A 14,608-nucleotide genomic window follows, 5' to 3' on the forward strand; every position below is an offset into this window, starting at 1 on the left:
AAATCTCTGTAGAGCCTGTTGTCTGCCTATCCAAAAATAGATGACTGAATTATCCTTTGGATCAAGCAGGAAGTCGACGTTTCGGTCTTGTCTGAGTAATTCTATAAGACCATCATCAGGACAGAAGAGTTATAATATTGTAACTCCCTATTGAAAAATAAATAAAACATTTTTTACTAAAACATGCAAACTTAATCAAACATCATATATGCACTATACACATCATTACATTATTACAAAAATAAACATCAAAGCTGTATTAAAAGTCTACCAAGACATGAATACACTCCACTAAAAACAATACAGGGACAATATTTACAAAATGACAAACAAGAAAACACAATTCATTTTAGTATATTAACTCATGAGTGTGAGTTATACAAACACAATTTCGAGAGTTTCACTGACAAGATGGTTCAGGAAATCTGCCTGCAACAACACTAGGCAATGGACGTTGACTTGGAGTCGAAACAAGATTGTCTAGAATAACCTGTTTCCTCATATATACATGAATGCGTATATACATGAATGCATAAAGTCTGTTCCACATAAATTAATAGAATGAGAAAGAAGACTCAGAAAGAAGACATTATCTAGGATGCCATATTGCCTCAAATGCATATAGGCATACGATCTGATCGCCTATTAATTCAAAAAGCAAACATGACTAAGAATACATTAGCTGGTCGAATGTTTTAGGCTATGTGGCTAATCCACGCCTGTCATTTGATTAAAGGAGCAAAACATACCCAAAAACGAGGGGATCACAAAAGGATCGAGTGCATTAGGTTCAGTGGGCATCAAAAAGGTTGCTTCATATCAGATCTGAAAATAATTAAGTAGTATCCGATGTCATCACTGTTATTAACTAAAGTTCAGAGGTCAATCTATTTAACATCTTTAAATGCATACCTTAGTTCTGAAACCGTCATTCACTATGGTCAGAACGAGATAATTTGGAAAAATCTGACGAATCGAGGATTAATCTGTAACGTGGAGAAAGCGGTATCAATATCAGGAATCGTTTTCAGTTGTTTAAACGGTCTATTTTGAGTTAGATATTATTTTTAAATGCAATAACTGTACAGCTTGTTCTACAACTCTAACAGTTAAATCATGTGAAATTAATGGTATTAAATTTACAGCTAAGAGCTTCTCAAACTGCAACACTACCACTGTAGTATACTGTATTCAATGCCCGTGCAAACTTCACTACATCGGGAAAACAGTCCAACCGGTCAAAAAAAGGATCCTACAGCATCAGTCACGGATCAGATGTAGGAAGGACAATGCACCATTAGTTGAGCATTATCTCAGTGTGGGCCACAAAGAAACCGATATGACTTGGTGGGTTTTGGAGGTCATTAAAGCTAACAAAAGACAAAACAACCTGGACAGAATTCTCTCCCTAAGAGAGGGTAAATTGATTTGTATTACTGACACTGTAAACAAAGGACTTAATTCTTCAACAGAATGGCACTCACTGGCATGCCTACCATGAAATCTTTTTGATAACTGTCCTTTCCCCTCTTAATTTAAGATGTGAAACTACGCTATGGTATCTGTTGCAGTTTGAAAATGCTGATCAATCAATTTGTTGCGTTTATGAGAATGTTAACATATACTGTATGCGGCTATGAAAGCAATTTGATATTCTCTGTTTCCAAAATGCCAATGTATATCAACTTGATTACATACCTACCTCACAACTAATACCATTGTTCATGACGTGGAACAACATTCAGTCTTTAGCACACTGCTGTATGAGCGGTTCTGAAATTTACAGATTACCTAGTATCGCAGCAGACTTGATCTCTTTAGATCAATAGCTATTCGCCCTTTATGCATCAATTAATGATCGATACTGTGACACATTTAAACTTTTTGTAAATGTCATGGACTCTTACAAATAGTCCCACTGAAAACCATAAAGTTTTTCATCAAACACTGTTCAAAGATGGCGCTCAAAAAATAGGAGCCCAGTCCTCTTTCGATCTCCAAACACTGGGTGCTTTAAAACCCGAGCCTCTGCACATGTAGGCTCTTGCTCGCTGAGTGACGACTGATACCCCGCGGCTCCAACTCAACATTCACGCAGGTAAAAGCCTCCTACCGACAAGCAGAGTCCTTGTGACTTACGTGTAGTCAGTTAACTAGCGTGGTTAAGTGAGGAATGGGTTTTAATTTCTCACCCATTTTTCCTTAGATTGGATATCTGTGACGACCTACAAACGCACTACGGTCTTGTTTGACGAGTGTGTATTCAATAACGTGTCAAGAGTGGAACTTTATTCATTCACCCTGTCACATCCTTAAAGGTAAAATAATATCTAACTCAAAATAGACCGTTTAAACAACTGAAAACGATTCCTGATATTGATACCGCTTTCTCCACGTTACAGATTAATCCTCGATTCGTCTGATTTTTCCAAATTATCTCGTTCTGACCATAGTGAATGACGGTTTCAGAACTAAGGTATGCATTTAAAGATGTTAAATAGATTGACCTCTGAACTTTAGTTAATAACAGTGATGACATCGGATACTACTTAATTATTTTCAGATCTGATATGAAGCAACCTTTTTGATGCCCACTGAACCTAATGCACTCGATCCTTTTGTGATCCCCTCGTTTTTGGGTATGTTTTGCTCCTTTAATCAAATGACAGGCGTGGATTAGCCACATAGCCTAAAACATTCGACCAGCTAATGTATTCTTAGTCATGTTTGCTTTTTGAATTAATAGGCGATCAGATCGTATGCCTATATGCATTTGAGGCAATATGGCATCCTAGATAATGTCTTCTTTCTGAGTCTTCTTTCTGATTCTATAAATTTATGTGGAACAGACTTTATGCATTCATGTATATACACATTCATGTATATATGAGGAAACAGGTTATTCTAGACAATCTTGTTTCGACTCCAAGTCAACGTCCATTGCCTAGTGTTGTTGCAGGCAGATTTCCTGAACCATCTTGTCAGTGAAACTCTCGAAATTGTGTTTGTATAACTCACACTCATGAGTTAATATACTAAAATGAATTGTGTTTTCTTGTTTGTCATTTTGTAAATATTGTCCCTGTATTGTTTTTAGTGGAGTGTATTCATGTCTTGGTAGACTTTTAATACAGCTTTGATGTTTATTTTTGTAATAATGTAATGATGTGTATAGTGCATATATGATGTTTGATTAAGTTTGCATGTTTTAGTAAAAAATGTTTTATTTATTTTTCAATAGGGAGTTACAATATTATAACTCTTCTGTCCTGATGATGGTCTTATAGAATTACTCAGACAAGACCGAAACGTTGACTTCCTGCTTGATCCAAAGGATAATTCAGTCATCTATTTTTGGATAGGCAGACAACAGGCTCTACAGAGATTTTGTGATTTATTTTCATACATTTGTCCTGTATTCCTGTTTACAACTTTTTTGTATTGTACTTTCCCGCTTTGATTAAAATTTGATAAAATCGAACACTTTGCCTATACACATGTCTATTGGTTATTGTTTATGTTGAGTATTGTTATGTCTATTTAGTGTTGTATATATATGTGTGCATTTGATTTTTTTAATCAACTTGGTTCAGGACAATTAAGTTACCTGTAGCAAATTAATTTACACAAGTTATTGAATTGATCTATCAAAACAAACTCCTTTGGAGGCAACTTTACCCATCCCATTACGTTTCACCCAAGCCCCCAAAGGTTTATTGGGTTGCTCACTCTATTGACCATTACAGTTAGGGCGCGCCACAGCATATCCTTAGATAGGTACACCGTGTGCAAACAAGCAAAGTGCACCATAAAAAGCAGGAAAGCACTGCCCTCAGGACAGCCACAAACTCATGCTGTGCTGGAGCAGCACATTCAAGTGAAATATGGAGCCGCTCTGTATTTCACTGTGCAGGCTGCTCACATGCCTGTTGCACACCCCAGACACTTTCTATACCACTGCTCCTGTAGTACTGTTTTCTGGACTCATAAATACTTCTGTGAATCAGCTCCATAGTAATTATGTAGTAATACTGCTCGATATGCTCATTAATCGTGATGCCACCCTTTCTCAAATACCCAAATTATTATATAGGCATACATAATGTATTCATTGGAGGTAGGATACAGTTTGCGTACACTGTATGAGAACCCTCAGCTCTTCAATATTTAAAGGTTAAATAAAAAGCACGCTCAACAGCAGAACTGAGATTAGCTTGAGAGGTTTTAAGTGAGGAACAAGTGAGCGACATCTCAGTGGGATTCTCATGTTTTGATTGGAAGTGAGTGATGAAAGGGGAGAGATAAAGTGCAATAGGTATCCCAGTGAATTTTTTTCCCTCACATCGTTTTCACCTGTTTTACCAATGGCCAAGTGCTTTGAATCACAAATCTGTACAGGAAAAGTATCACACAGGGATTAACTTTCCATGTATTTCCATGAGTAATTAGGTTCTCCATTACTTAAATATAAAGCGATTTCACTATGGGACTGAGGATGGGCCATTGGCCAAACACCCTTAACCTCCTAACCTATAAACAGAACCTAAACAAATGAGTAGAATATATTATCTAATTTCATGTCAAGTTTTGTTCGAAATAAAAAATATTTAGCTGATAGATGCATAGCTATTCAAGTGTTTTGTTCACTGGGAACAATCTTTCAATTTCAATTAGTTTATTATGCCCTTGTCCTTTTATTTTTCAATTAGGTGTTCCTCATTTTGTCTGTCCTGCTGAGACTTCTACATTGCAAAAGGAGACAAAATGTCATCAATAAATATGACACATAGAAAATAGATGTCTTTTACTTGACTCCATGAGACTAATATGACTTAAAATATCTCTGGTAAATTAATAGATAAAGCTGTGTGTCTCTTGTATATATACATTCTATATGTTTGTCATATTGCTCTTCTGTGAGAAAGGTATTGTTTTTGTCCCTGTTCATCCCCATTATTTGCCTGATAGCAGTGGTACCTGTCTCTGACTGTGCCAAGGGCTCTGCTAACCAGGTCTAGAGCAGGTGCTCTGATAAAAATGGTATATGTCTATGTCTATGTGGGGTTATTTATATAGCACAAGTGTTCCTCCTAGTTTTCCTGGTGCTACTGTTGAAAGGGTGACAGTGGGGGAATAAGAAAGGAGTTAGGGGCTGGAAAAAAGCTGTGTCTTAAGCTTTTTTCCGAAACGCAGACATTGCCTTGATACATCTGAGGGTCAATGACAGTTTGTCCAGAAGGAGGGGCCAAAGAAAGACAGGGCTTTCCTTCCTGATTCGTAGCATTCTGACATGGCAGAGGTTTGCAGAGCGTAGGTTTCTCTGGGGGGCATAGAACTTAATTGTGTTTTGTAAATAGCCTCGGCCAGTTCCTTTCGGGCTTTCTTGGTCACAGCAGAGTCTTCAAGATAATCCTCTTCCATACCAGCAACCAATGGACACTAATAAGAAGACTTGGCACGTAAGAATCATGGGGGAGCCCGAAGATAGCTTGGTTGCAGCCTATCAGTTAGGTATTTGGGCATGCCTGAATAGAGACCGTTCCCATAGTCAAGATATGAGATGATCAGTGCTTGAATCACTTCTTGTCTGGCTGCAAAGGGAAATAAAAACAGAAACTTTTAAAGAAGTAGAAGAAGGGCAAAAAATGTGCCTGCCACTGAATTTACTTGTGAATGGAATAGCAATTGACCATCAAATTTAAAGCCCAGGGATTTTACCACCAGGTTTTTATTAAGTGGGGTGGGGAGGTGTCAGATGGCCAAAAGGACGGCCAGGGTGTGTCAGCTTATGAACCCAAAAAAAGCAGCTCTGTCTTTCCAGCATTACTATTAAGTTGGTTTGTGGACAGTCACCCAAGCACCGTCGAAGGCAGTTGCGGATTTTGCTGCCTGGCCAAGGCTCATTATTCTTCAGAGAAAACAGCAGCTGGGTGTCATTTGCATATGACACGATTTCTGCCCCTAAGTATTCAGTCAAGGTAGCCCAAAGAGTAAGGTAGATATTAAATAGAGTCGGGCTCAGGGCAGAGCACTGAGGTACTCCTACACTGAGATTGCGGGATTTGGCTGAGAAAGGGTGGCACCATACCTCTTGTCCCTTCTCCTCCAGGAAAGATGCAAGCCACTTCCAGGCCTGCCACCCTATACCTACTGAGTGGAGATGGGCCAAGAGGAAATGGTGTGAGATTGTATCAAAAGCAGCCAATAGGTCTAAGGAACTAACAGTGCCCTGTCACCCACTTCCAGACTAAGTCAGATGGAATCAACAATCTCCAGCAAAGCTGTTTCAGTACTATCATTAGGGCGAAAGCCAGATTGGCTAGCATGCAGTAGGCTTTTCCTTGCAAGATATGATGATATCTGATGGTTTACATGTTTCTCCAGCACCTTTGAGAAGTCAGGGAGGAGCACGATCGGCATATGGTTGGTCAGGCCGGAGGGGTCTTCCTGTTTTTTTTAAGCAACGGTATGCAAATGTATCCATTTTGTAGGTACAGTAGCTGACGAGAGTGAGATATTCAATCAACTGATTCACCAGTGAGTTGATATCCTCTGCCCCAGAGCAATAATAGAAGAGGGGGCCTGGTAAAGGGGAGCCCGATTTGAGACACCTTAAGACTAGCAGAGAATCTTCCAGAGAGATGGATAGAAAAAGTTCAAAGAGCTAACTTTAGCTTTAATGATAGAGACAGAAAGAGAAGGATCATGGCCAAACTCTAGTGAATGTTCTATCTCATTTTGGGCAACTGCCACTGTACAAGGACTCAATATACTACCTCCAGCTCTGGGAGGTGGGAAGCTGGCCTGAATAGTATCTATTTTTTCCTAAAAGCAAAGAGTGAGTGACTCACACCATTCCACGGACGGGGAATCTGGTAAGTACCTACTCCGGGAGAGGAAAAGGATTTAACAATTTTCAAAATTTCTCTGGTGTAGTTGGCTACCTATCAAATTTTGGCCTAGAAGTAGACATTACATTTCTAATGTAATTTCTTTGTAGTACTTCCCTAGTTCTGCCTTATATTCTGCTTTTGCTTCTTGGTAATAATTAGCCCCCATTGCCTCACTTTGGGTTTACATATTAGCTTTGTCCTTTTGAGGTAAAGGGTGTACCAAGGGCTGGGGACTGGTGCGACATTTTTGAGTTCCACTTTCTGGAGCTAAGGCTAGGCTAGCGGACTCAATCCAACTATCTATCCAGTAGACATACTCATTGATATATCCGGTAAGAGAGGGCTTACCCACTTCAATTCTATTACCTAAAGTTTCTGCTTGAAATTTATAAAAAGGCTCTTCCCATATAGGATAAGTTGCCTTTATTAAGAAAACTGTTTCTAACCTTGCCCATCTAAACCTGAGCATTTAGTGGTCAGTCCAAGCCAGCAGAGTAGGAGAATCAACTACAAGGGGTAGGGAGGTGAAGATTTGCTCTAGAGTATGTCTGGTACAAAAGGGGGTGGTGATGGACGGAGCATCTGAATCAATCAAACACTCACACCCAGTCAAAAGATCTGGGTTTAATCCATCACCGTTCTTTAGCCCACTCTGCCACCCCAGTTCTGACATGGCTATATGCAAATCAGTCTGACTCTGTGCCTCATGGGAACAGTCCAGCCCGAACTGCCAAGCCAGGTCTTCCCTGGACCGGGAACAAGCTTCCGAGGACCGGTTTCTGGCATTCCAGCCGTCTTCAGCCCGGCTTGCTTGAATCCAGTGGCAAAGTAAGCAAAGGGTCTCATGTCTGAGCATACCCTGCCACACTTATGGCGGCCAAAAGCGGTACAAAAGGTGGTGGTGATGGACGGAGCATCTGAATCAATCAAACACTCACACCCAGTCAAAAGATCTGGGTTTAATCCATCACTGTTCTTTAGCCAACTCTGCCACCCCAGTTCAGACATGGCTATATGCAAATCAGTCTGACCCTGTGCCTCATGGAACAGTCCAGCCCGAACTGCCAAGCCATGTCTTCCCTGGACTGGAAACAAGCTTCCGAGGACCGGTTTCTGGCATTCCAGCCATCTCCAGCCATCTTCAGCCTGGCTTGCTTGAGGTTCCCGTAGGCGGGGGGACATGGCACACCATACTTTACGGGAACTGTTAGTTCCTGAGCCTCATATGTTGGGGAGGGGAAAGGGGGTTGTTCATTGGGTAAGGGTTGGGGGTGTTGGTGGGGGTGTAAGGCAGTGGCAGTTGTTATGGCTCACACAGAAAGGCAGATCTACTCATTATGTTTATCCGGTTTGAATTCAGGGAGAGTAGGAACAATTTTGTTACGTTTGGGGTCAATTTTGTGCTGCAATGGCTAAAAAGATTACATTTTGTACGCTGAATATCAACGGTTTGAATGATACAAAAAAAATAGGGATCTTACGCAAATTAATTCAGTTATTACAAGTCGATATTCTGTGTCTGCAAGAGCCTCACATCTCTTGGGATAAACAAAATGTTCTAAGAAGTTTGGGTCTCAAACTTTTAGTTTGTTCAAGGCAGACCGGGGTCAAAAGAGGAATTGCTATATTTATGAAACAAGGGGCTGGGAAGTGTGTTAGAACGCTAGCGGACAAATGGGGGAGATGGGGATTAGCTGAAATAATTGTTGAGGGTAACAAGCTGACAGTTGTTTATATGGCCCGAACATGGACGACAACAAGGTGTTTAATTCGGTTAATCTAGAAATGGCTTCTTTGGTGTCAACCTATAATCCTATGTGGAGATTTGAATATTCATATTGGTTCTGATTGTAATATCAGGGCCATTGGGAGTTCTAAAGGTCATAAGATCAAGACCTATAAAGCTTTAAGGGAACTAGTATTAGGAAACGGGCTGTTTGATGTTTGGAATAAATTACAACATACTGACCCTGGTTATACTTTTTTTTCGATTCCACACCGAAAGTTTGTTAGACTAGATTATTTTTTTATTTCCTCATTTTTTATGGAGAATGCAAAAGTCGAAGGTTTGCCGCAATTGGTCTCAGACCATAATCCTGTTATATTGGAAGTATTGCTGCCCTCCCATAGTGTTAATCTAAACAATCAATGGTCGTTCCAAAGGACTCTGCTGTTGGATGAACACTGTCTTTTACATATGGCTAAAATCATCCAAGATTTCTACTCACGTAATAATGGGACAGCCTCAGTTCAAACAGTGTGGGATACTTTTAAATCAGTTGAAAAAAGGGAAACTATTAGTTATTCTAACTTTCAACGGAAGAAAATACAAGAGGAATTTAAGAATAAACTTGACAATGTGAGGAAGGCAGAGTTAAAACTTATGGCTAATATTAAAAATGGCCAGGGTATTGATGAAGCGCAGCGTTCCTTAACCATCGAACGGGCTGTTTCATACTCGTATTTAGCTGACCAGGTTGCTGTTAAATATAAGCTACATAAGGCGGAATGTTATGAACTAAACGAGCAAACAGGTAAAATCTTAGCTCAAAGGTTAAGGCAAAAAGCAGCTCTGAATGACATAACTAAAGTTGTTGATTTAGAAGGAGTAATTCAAGAATCTAAAGCTGGGATACTTAAGGCGTTTAGTGGCTTTTACACATTACTATACAATAAGCCTAATAATGGAAACAGCGAAGTAAGGCATCCAACGGATTATTTGGACAATATTAACAACACTGTGATTACTGAAGCAGATATTGCAGTATTAGCCGCTTCTATCACTTGGGATGAGATCGAGACAGCAATTTTTGATCTAGCTTCGGGTAAAGCGATGGGGCCAGATAAAATTCCTTTGGAATTTTATCGTGCTTTCCGTAATATGCTTAACCACATCGCTGCTGTGGTTATTTTTCCCCTGTGCTGGAAATCGGAATTCTCATGTATTCATGACGAGCTCAGCTCGTCATCAGCACAGCTCAACTGTGCCTCATGACGAGCTCAGCTCGTCATGAGCATGGAAGGGGTTAAACCCGAGCTGCTCAAGATCTTTCAGCATGCTTTTCAAGGACATCCGCCTACTTCTTGGTCTTTGGCTACCATAGTAGTATTTAAGAAGAAAGGAAAAAATGGCACTGAATTAGTATCCTACAGGCCGATATCTCTTATAACATCAGACAGCAAAATATTTTCGAAAATATTAGCTAATAGACTAAATGACATAATGCTGGCTTTGGTCTCTAAGATTCAACACGGTTTTATTAAAAAAAGGGATACTACAGATCACATTAGACGGATTATCACTTTGTTGGATTGCGCGCAGGCCACGGGATCCCCGGTCGGCGTTGTCCTGTTGGATGCCGAAAAAGCTTTCCACAGGGTCGACTGGGGGTTCCCTTGGTCTGTGCTGGTATGGAAGGGTTTCCCTAAAGAATACATTCACGCTGTCCAGGCATTATATACCAATCCTAAAGTTGCAATCAGGTTAACTACGGACACGTCTGATTCTTTTTCGATTACAATGGGGACAAGGCAAGGGTGCCCTTGCTCCCCTTTGTTGTTCGCGCTGTATATAGAGCCCTTCCTGAATAGAAATAATAAAAGAAAATGGAATCTCCCCGATCATACTACATCAAATAGAATATAAAGTCTTCGCATACGCTGACGACGTTGCGATTGTCACCTCCAACGTCGGGTTGTCTTTACCTAAAATCATCAAACTTGCTCAAGAGTTCGGTGAGTTATCTGAATACAAGTTAAATATCTCGAAGACTCAGTTAATTCACTCAACTGAAGGCAAACCAGAAGATGTAGTATTCACACATACAGCTTCATATCTCGGTGTGACAATTTCTGCCAAAGTGGAGGACATTGTAAGGCTTAATTCGTACCCTTTATTATTTTCTGTTAACAGAACCCTTGAGCGATTGAATAATTTACATTTATCTTTATATGGCTGCACCAATGCAATCAAAATGATCATGTTTCCTAAATGTCTTTACTTATTTTGCACCATACCGTTATTGTTCCCCTCTGTTTTTTTTAACAAATTGGATAGAATTATCTCAAGGTTCTTATGGGGCTATCATAGTGCTAGAAGATCTCTCAAATGGTGCACCTTACCAAAATTGAAAGGAGGATGGGGGATCCGAATTTCCGATTATACTATTGGACAGTTTCATTAAGATTAATTGGTATTTTATTTTTTTCAGATTTTAGTCTGGATGAAGCATTTATGCCTTCAATCTATGGGATGCTGTTGGGAACAGAAGTTCGCCAATGTTTGCTCAGGTTGATAGAGCTGAGTTATTATAAAAAAGCAAAGTTCAAAGTCATGATATCGGCCTCACAAGTTTGGAAACAATTTAAAAATTGATTCAGTTTCTGTATAAACTTAAACTATTATACACCATTTTTGAAGAATCCTTTGCTTCCCAAAATTTTTAGAGATCCCGTATTGCAGAGATGGAATGATCTCAAAATATGTTCATTTGGAGACTGTATCAGGATGAACAATTTGTATCATATATTTCTTTACAGAGTAAATACAAATTGACAAGAGGAGATTTCTTTAAATATCTTCAAATTCAGAGTTTTCTTAAGACAAAAGCTTTATTAAATACCAGCTCTATGAGTAAAATAGATGTGCTAGAAAGCTGTAGGAAAAAAAATAGAATTGGTGTGATATACCAAATGATGTTAAATAGAATGCAAGACAATTTGATGTGTATATAGAGAAATGGCAAGGAAATCTCGGTATTGAAAAGGTTGATATATCCAGGTCCTTAGAAATGGCTAGTAAGGTTATATTAAATGGGTCATTTAAAAGCCAGCATTTTATGGCCATTTTTGATTTGTATTATACACCGTTAAAACTGATGAAATGGAAGGCTAAGAAAGGTATCAATTGTAGTCACTGTGGATATTCAGCCGCTGACTCTATCCTTATGTATTTTAGCTGTCCGAAATTAATACAATTCATTATAGATATACAAAGCTTTTTGAATAGTATTTTAGAGTCATCATGTGTACTGTCACCAGAATTAGTCATATTTGGAATTCAAACTGATCAAATTGGTCATAAAACTACTGAAGAAGAAGGCTTTCTATTTATAGCCATGTCCGTATATAGATATTGTATAACCTCACACTGGCTAGATTCCGATCCCCCGGTGTTTTATTATTGGCAATCCAAATTGATTGGTATTTATCAGCTTGAGAATGTGGTATATAAACTTAAAGGCCAGAAAAAAAAGCATTTGGCCAAAAACTATGGTTACCGATCAGTAATTGGATTTAATCTGCCCGCTATGTATTTTCTTTAACCTTTCTGTTAATTGGATATCGTAAATTTCTTATGTATGCATCTTTTATTTATTCTCTGAGCCTTATTATTTTGTTCTGTAAAAAACGTATATTCTATCTGTGTATTTTCTGTATCATGCAACCTTCCACTGCCATAAAAGTTAATAAAATTAGATTAAAAAAAAATATATATATAAAAATCTGTATAGATGAAAGACCCTGATTACAAGTGTAGGTGATATTTATTGCATATGATAAATAACGATGTCATGTGGTATGTTACTTATTGAGTGCGATAAATACCACCTAGTACAAATTGTTAGAGAGTAACATGTAGATTTTGGTGTTTATCTCTATATGATAGTGTAAATACAGTATAGTTTTCTCTGTTAAATTTCGGTAGGTTTGACCTGCTGAAACTGAATGTTATATTATACCATTTTCTAAAGCACACAGCTGCCCCAGCAAAGGGGCACCCCAGCACTGATAGCAGAAAACTACAAAGTTACAGGAGGGAAAGCCTAGAACAGAGGAAAGAGGTACGTTTTGATTGCCTTACAAAATGACAAATAGTTGTCCATGCCGCGAATATGCAGAGGTAGCGCGTTCCAAAGTTTGGCTGCCAAAGTACAAAAGGAGCATCTGCCGGCACTCACCCTCCTCACCCAAGCAACAACCGTCAGATGCTGCCCCATCGACTGGAGTTGGTGGGCAGGAATATAAGGTACAAGCAGGTTAGTCAGGATGCCTGGCAAAGAGAGCTTTAACATTTTAAAAGCAATGCAGAGGGACTTAAACTCTACGTGTTTGGCCACAGGTAGCCAGTGTAGCCAACGAATGGCGCTCATCTTGGAACATGTTCTAGGCAGGCCAAGAAGAGTTCTGGCATCAGTGTTTTGAACTCTCTGCAGTCTCTGGATATCAGTCTTGTTTGTCCCCAAATAGAGTGAGTGAATAAAGGTTGAGTTATTTAACGCATCCGATAATTATAGGATGCGTGGGTCAGAATTAACCACCCAGCACATAATCAGGCCCTAAGGCCTGTTACTCAATCAAAAACAGCAAACTCAATTTACAGAAGATAAGTAAATGTAATCATGTAGCTGCTAATGATTTTTCCAAATCCAACAGATTACAAACTAAGAGCAGACCTTAAACCTACTCGGTTAAAGACATGAAAGCAATTTACAAAATACCGGGAAGAGGCAGAAGGCCTCTTAATCCTGCTGCAATGCCAAATTGATCAAGAAGGCCTGGCAGCAGCATTATCTGTGGCCATGATGACTTTAATAGAAAGAATTGGGCTAGTTGCGTAAGGCAATTTAAAAATAAAAGTTTTGTATGCATCATACAAGGCTAAAGGGCACCACTGCACATACATGATATATCGACTGCAACAAAATATAGTAAGAGGAACACATTTAAGTTACAATAGGTTGAAAGTAACTGGAAAGACAGAGTTGGCGCAGAGCGAATATAACATTTGTATGTATAACATAAAAGAAAACAGCCTACAAATGATTATATAGTAGGGCCTAAAGGAAACGTGAATAGACATGAAATGCCAATTACTAACACCTGCGTAAAGGAACATGTAATACAGCTAAAGACTAGCCAAAAAGTTACATAGTGAATATAAATTGAAAGTGCATTGATAATCAGGGGTGTGCGAAACTTTGTGATGCATTTTCTTCCAAATTTCTCAAAAGTCCAATAAAAGTTTGAAAAGTTTATTTTTAGAGTAAAGAGTAAGTTGCTTCGCTCCTCATCAGCCAAAGTGCTGAAGGTACCGAGGTTCAGGAAAGTCAGGTCAGGTGGTAGATCGTTTGGGGTGGCAGCGGCCAAACTGTGGAATGAACTCCCGTGGTAGGTGAGACAAATCAAGGAGCTCCTCCCATTTAGAGGCTTTTTCATCTTTCTATGTATGTTGCAGAATGCGGCACACATAGTAAAAGGAAAAGCTATGAGAAATAAAGATATTTCTCCTCATTATGTCTCCCTTCTACCTCCTCTGGGGATGCGTAAGGTTTTGGCGCTGTCTCAGAGTTACGATTTCTCATAAATCTGGGACAGTGTCAAAAAGTCTTGAGTGTTGCTGGGAATACCCCCAACAACACTGATTCCACACCCCTTTAATGCAGAAAACTGTGTTAAAGTGAACAATATTTACGAGGCAGCATTAAGCCAAAAAAAAGTGGCTTAGTGCTGCCTCATAAATAATGAGCACGCTCCTGCGCCACGTAACGTCATAAATAAGGGCCTCATTTTTAAGGTGGAAAAGGTGGAAATGCTGTGCATGGATATCAAAATGGAGTTCCACACTATAGGTGCATATCCGGCATCATGTTGAATCATGGAGTTTCCAAGAGAAGTATGCCAGAGCTACATGGGATGGGAGGGAGAGGTGTGGC

At 39.3% G+C, this 14,608-nt stretch overlaps 1 protein-coding gene and 1 long non-coding RNA gene across 2 annotated transcripts in view; both read left to right on the forward strand.

The window, feature by feature from the left end:
- The window catches only part of WSCD2 (WSC domain sialate O sulfotransferase 2), a 1,087,922-nt gene that overhangs the window by 45,309 nt on the left and 1,028,005 nt on the right, over positions 1 to 14,608 (forward strand). The gene's annotated exons all lie outside the window — the stretch shown is intronic.
- On the forward strand, positions 2,404 to 3,344 carry LOC147679498 (uncharacterized). The gene is made up of 3 exons (XR_015300998.1): positions 2,404 to 2,476; positions 2,564 to 2,639; positions 3,242 to 3,344. It is a non-coding gene; the product is annotated as an uncharacterized LOC147679498 (long non-coding RNA).

Source organism: Lissotriton vulgaris, chromosome 11 (assembly GCF_964263255.1).
Source record: "Lissotriton vulgaris chromosome 11, aLisVul1.2, whole genome shotgun sequence".
NCBI lineage: Eukaryota > Metazoa > Chordata > Amphibia > Caudata > Salamandridae > Lissotriton > Lissotriton vulgaris.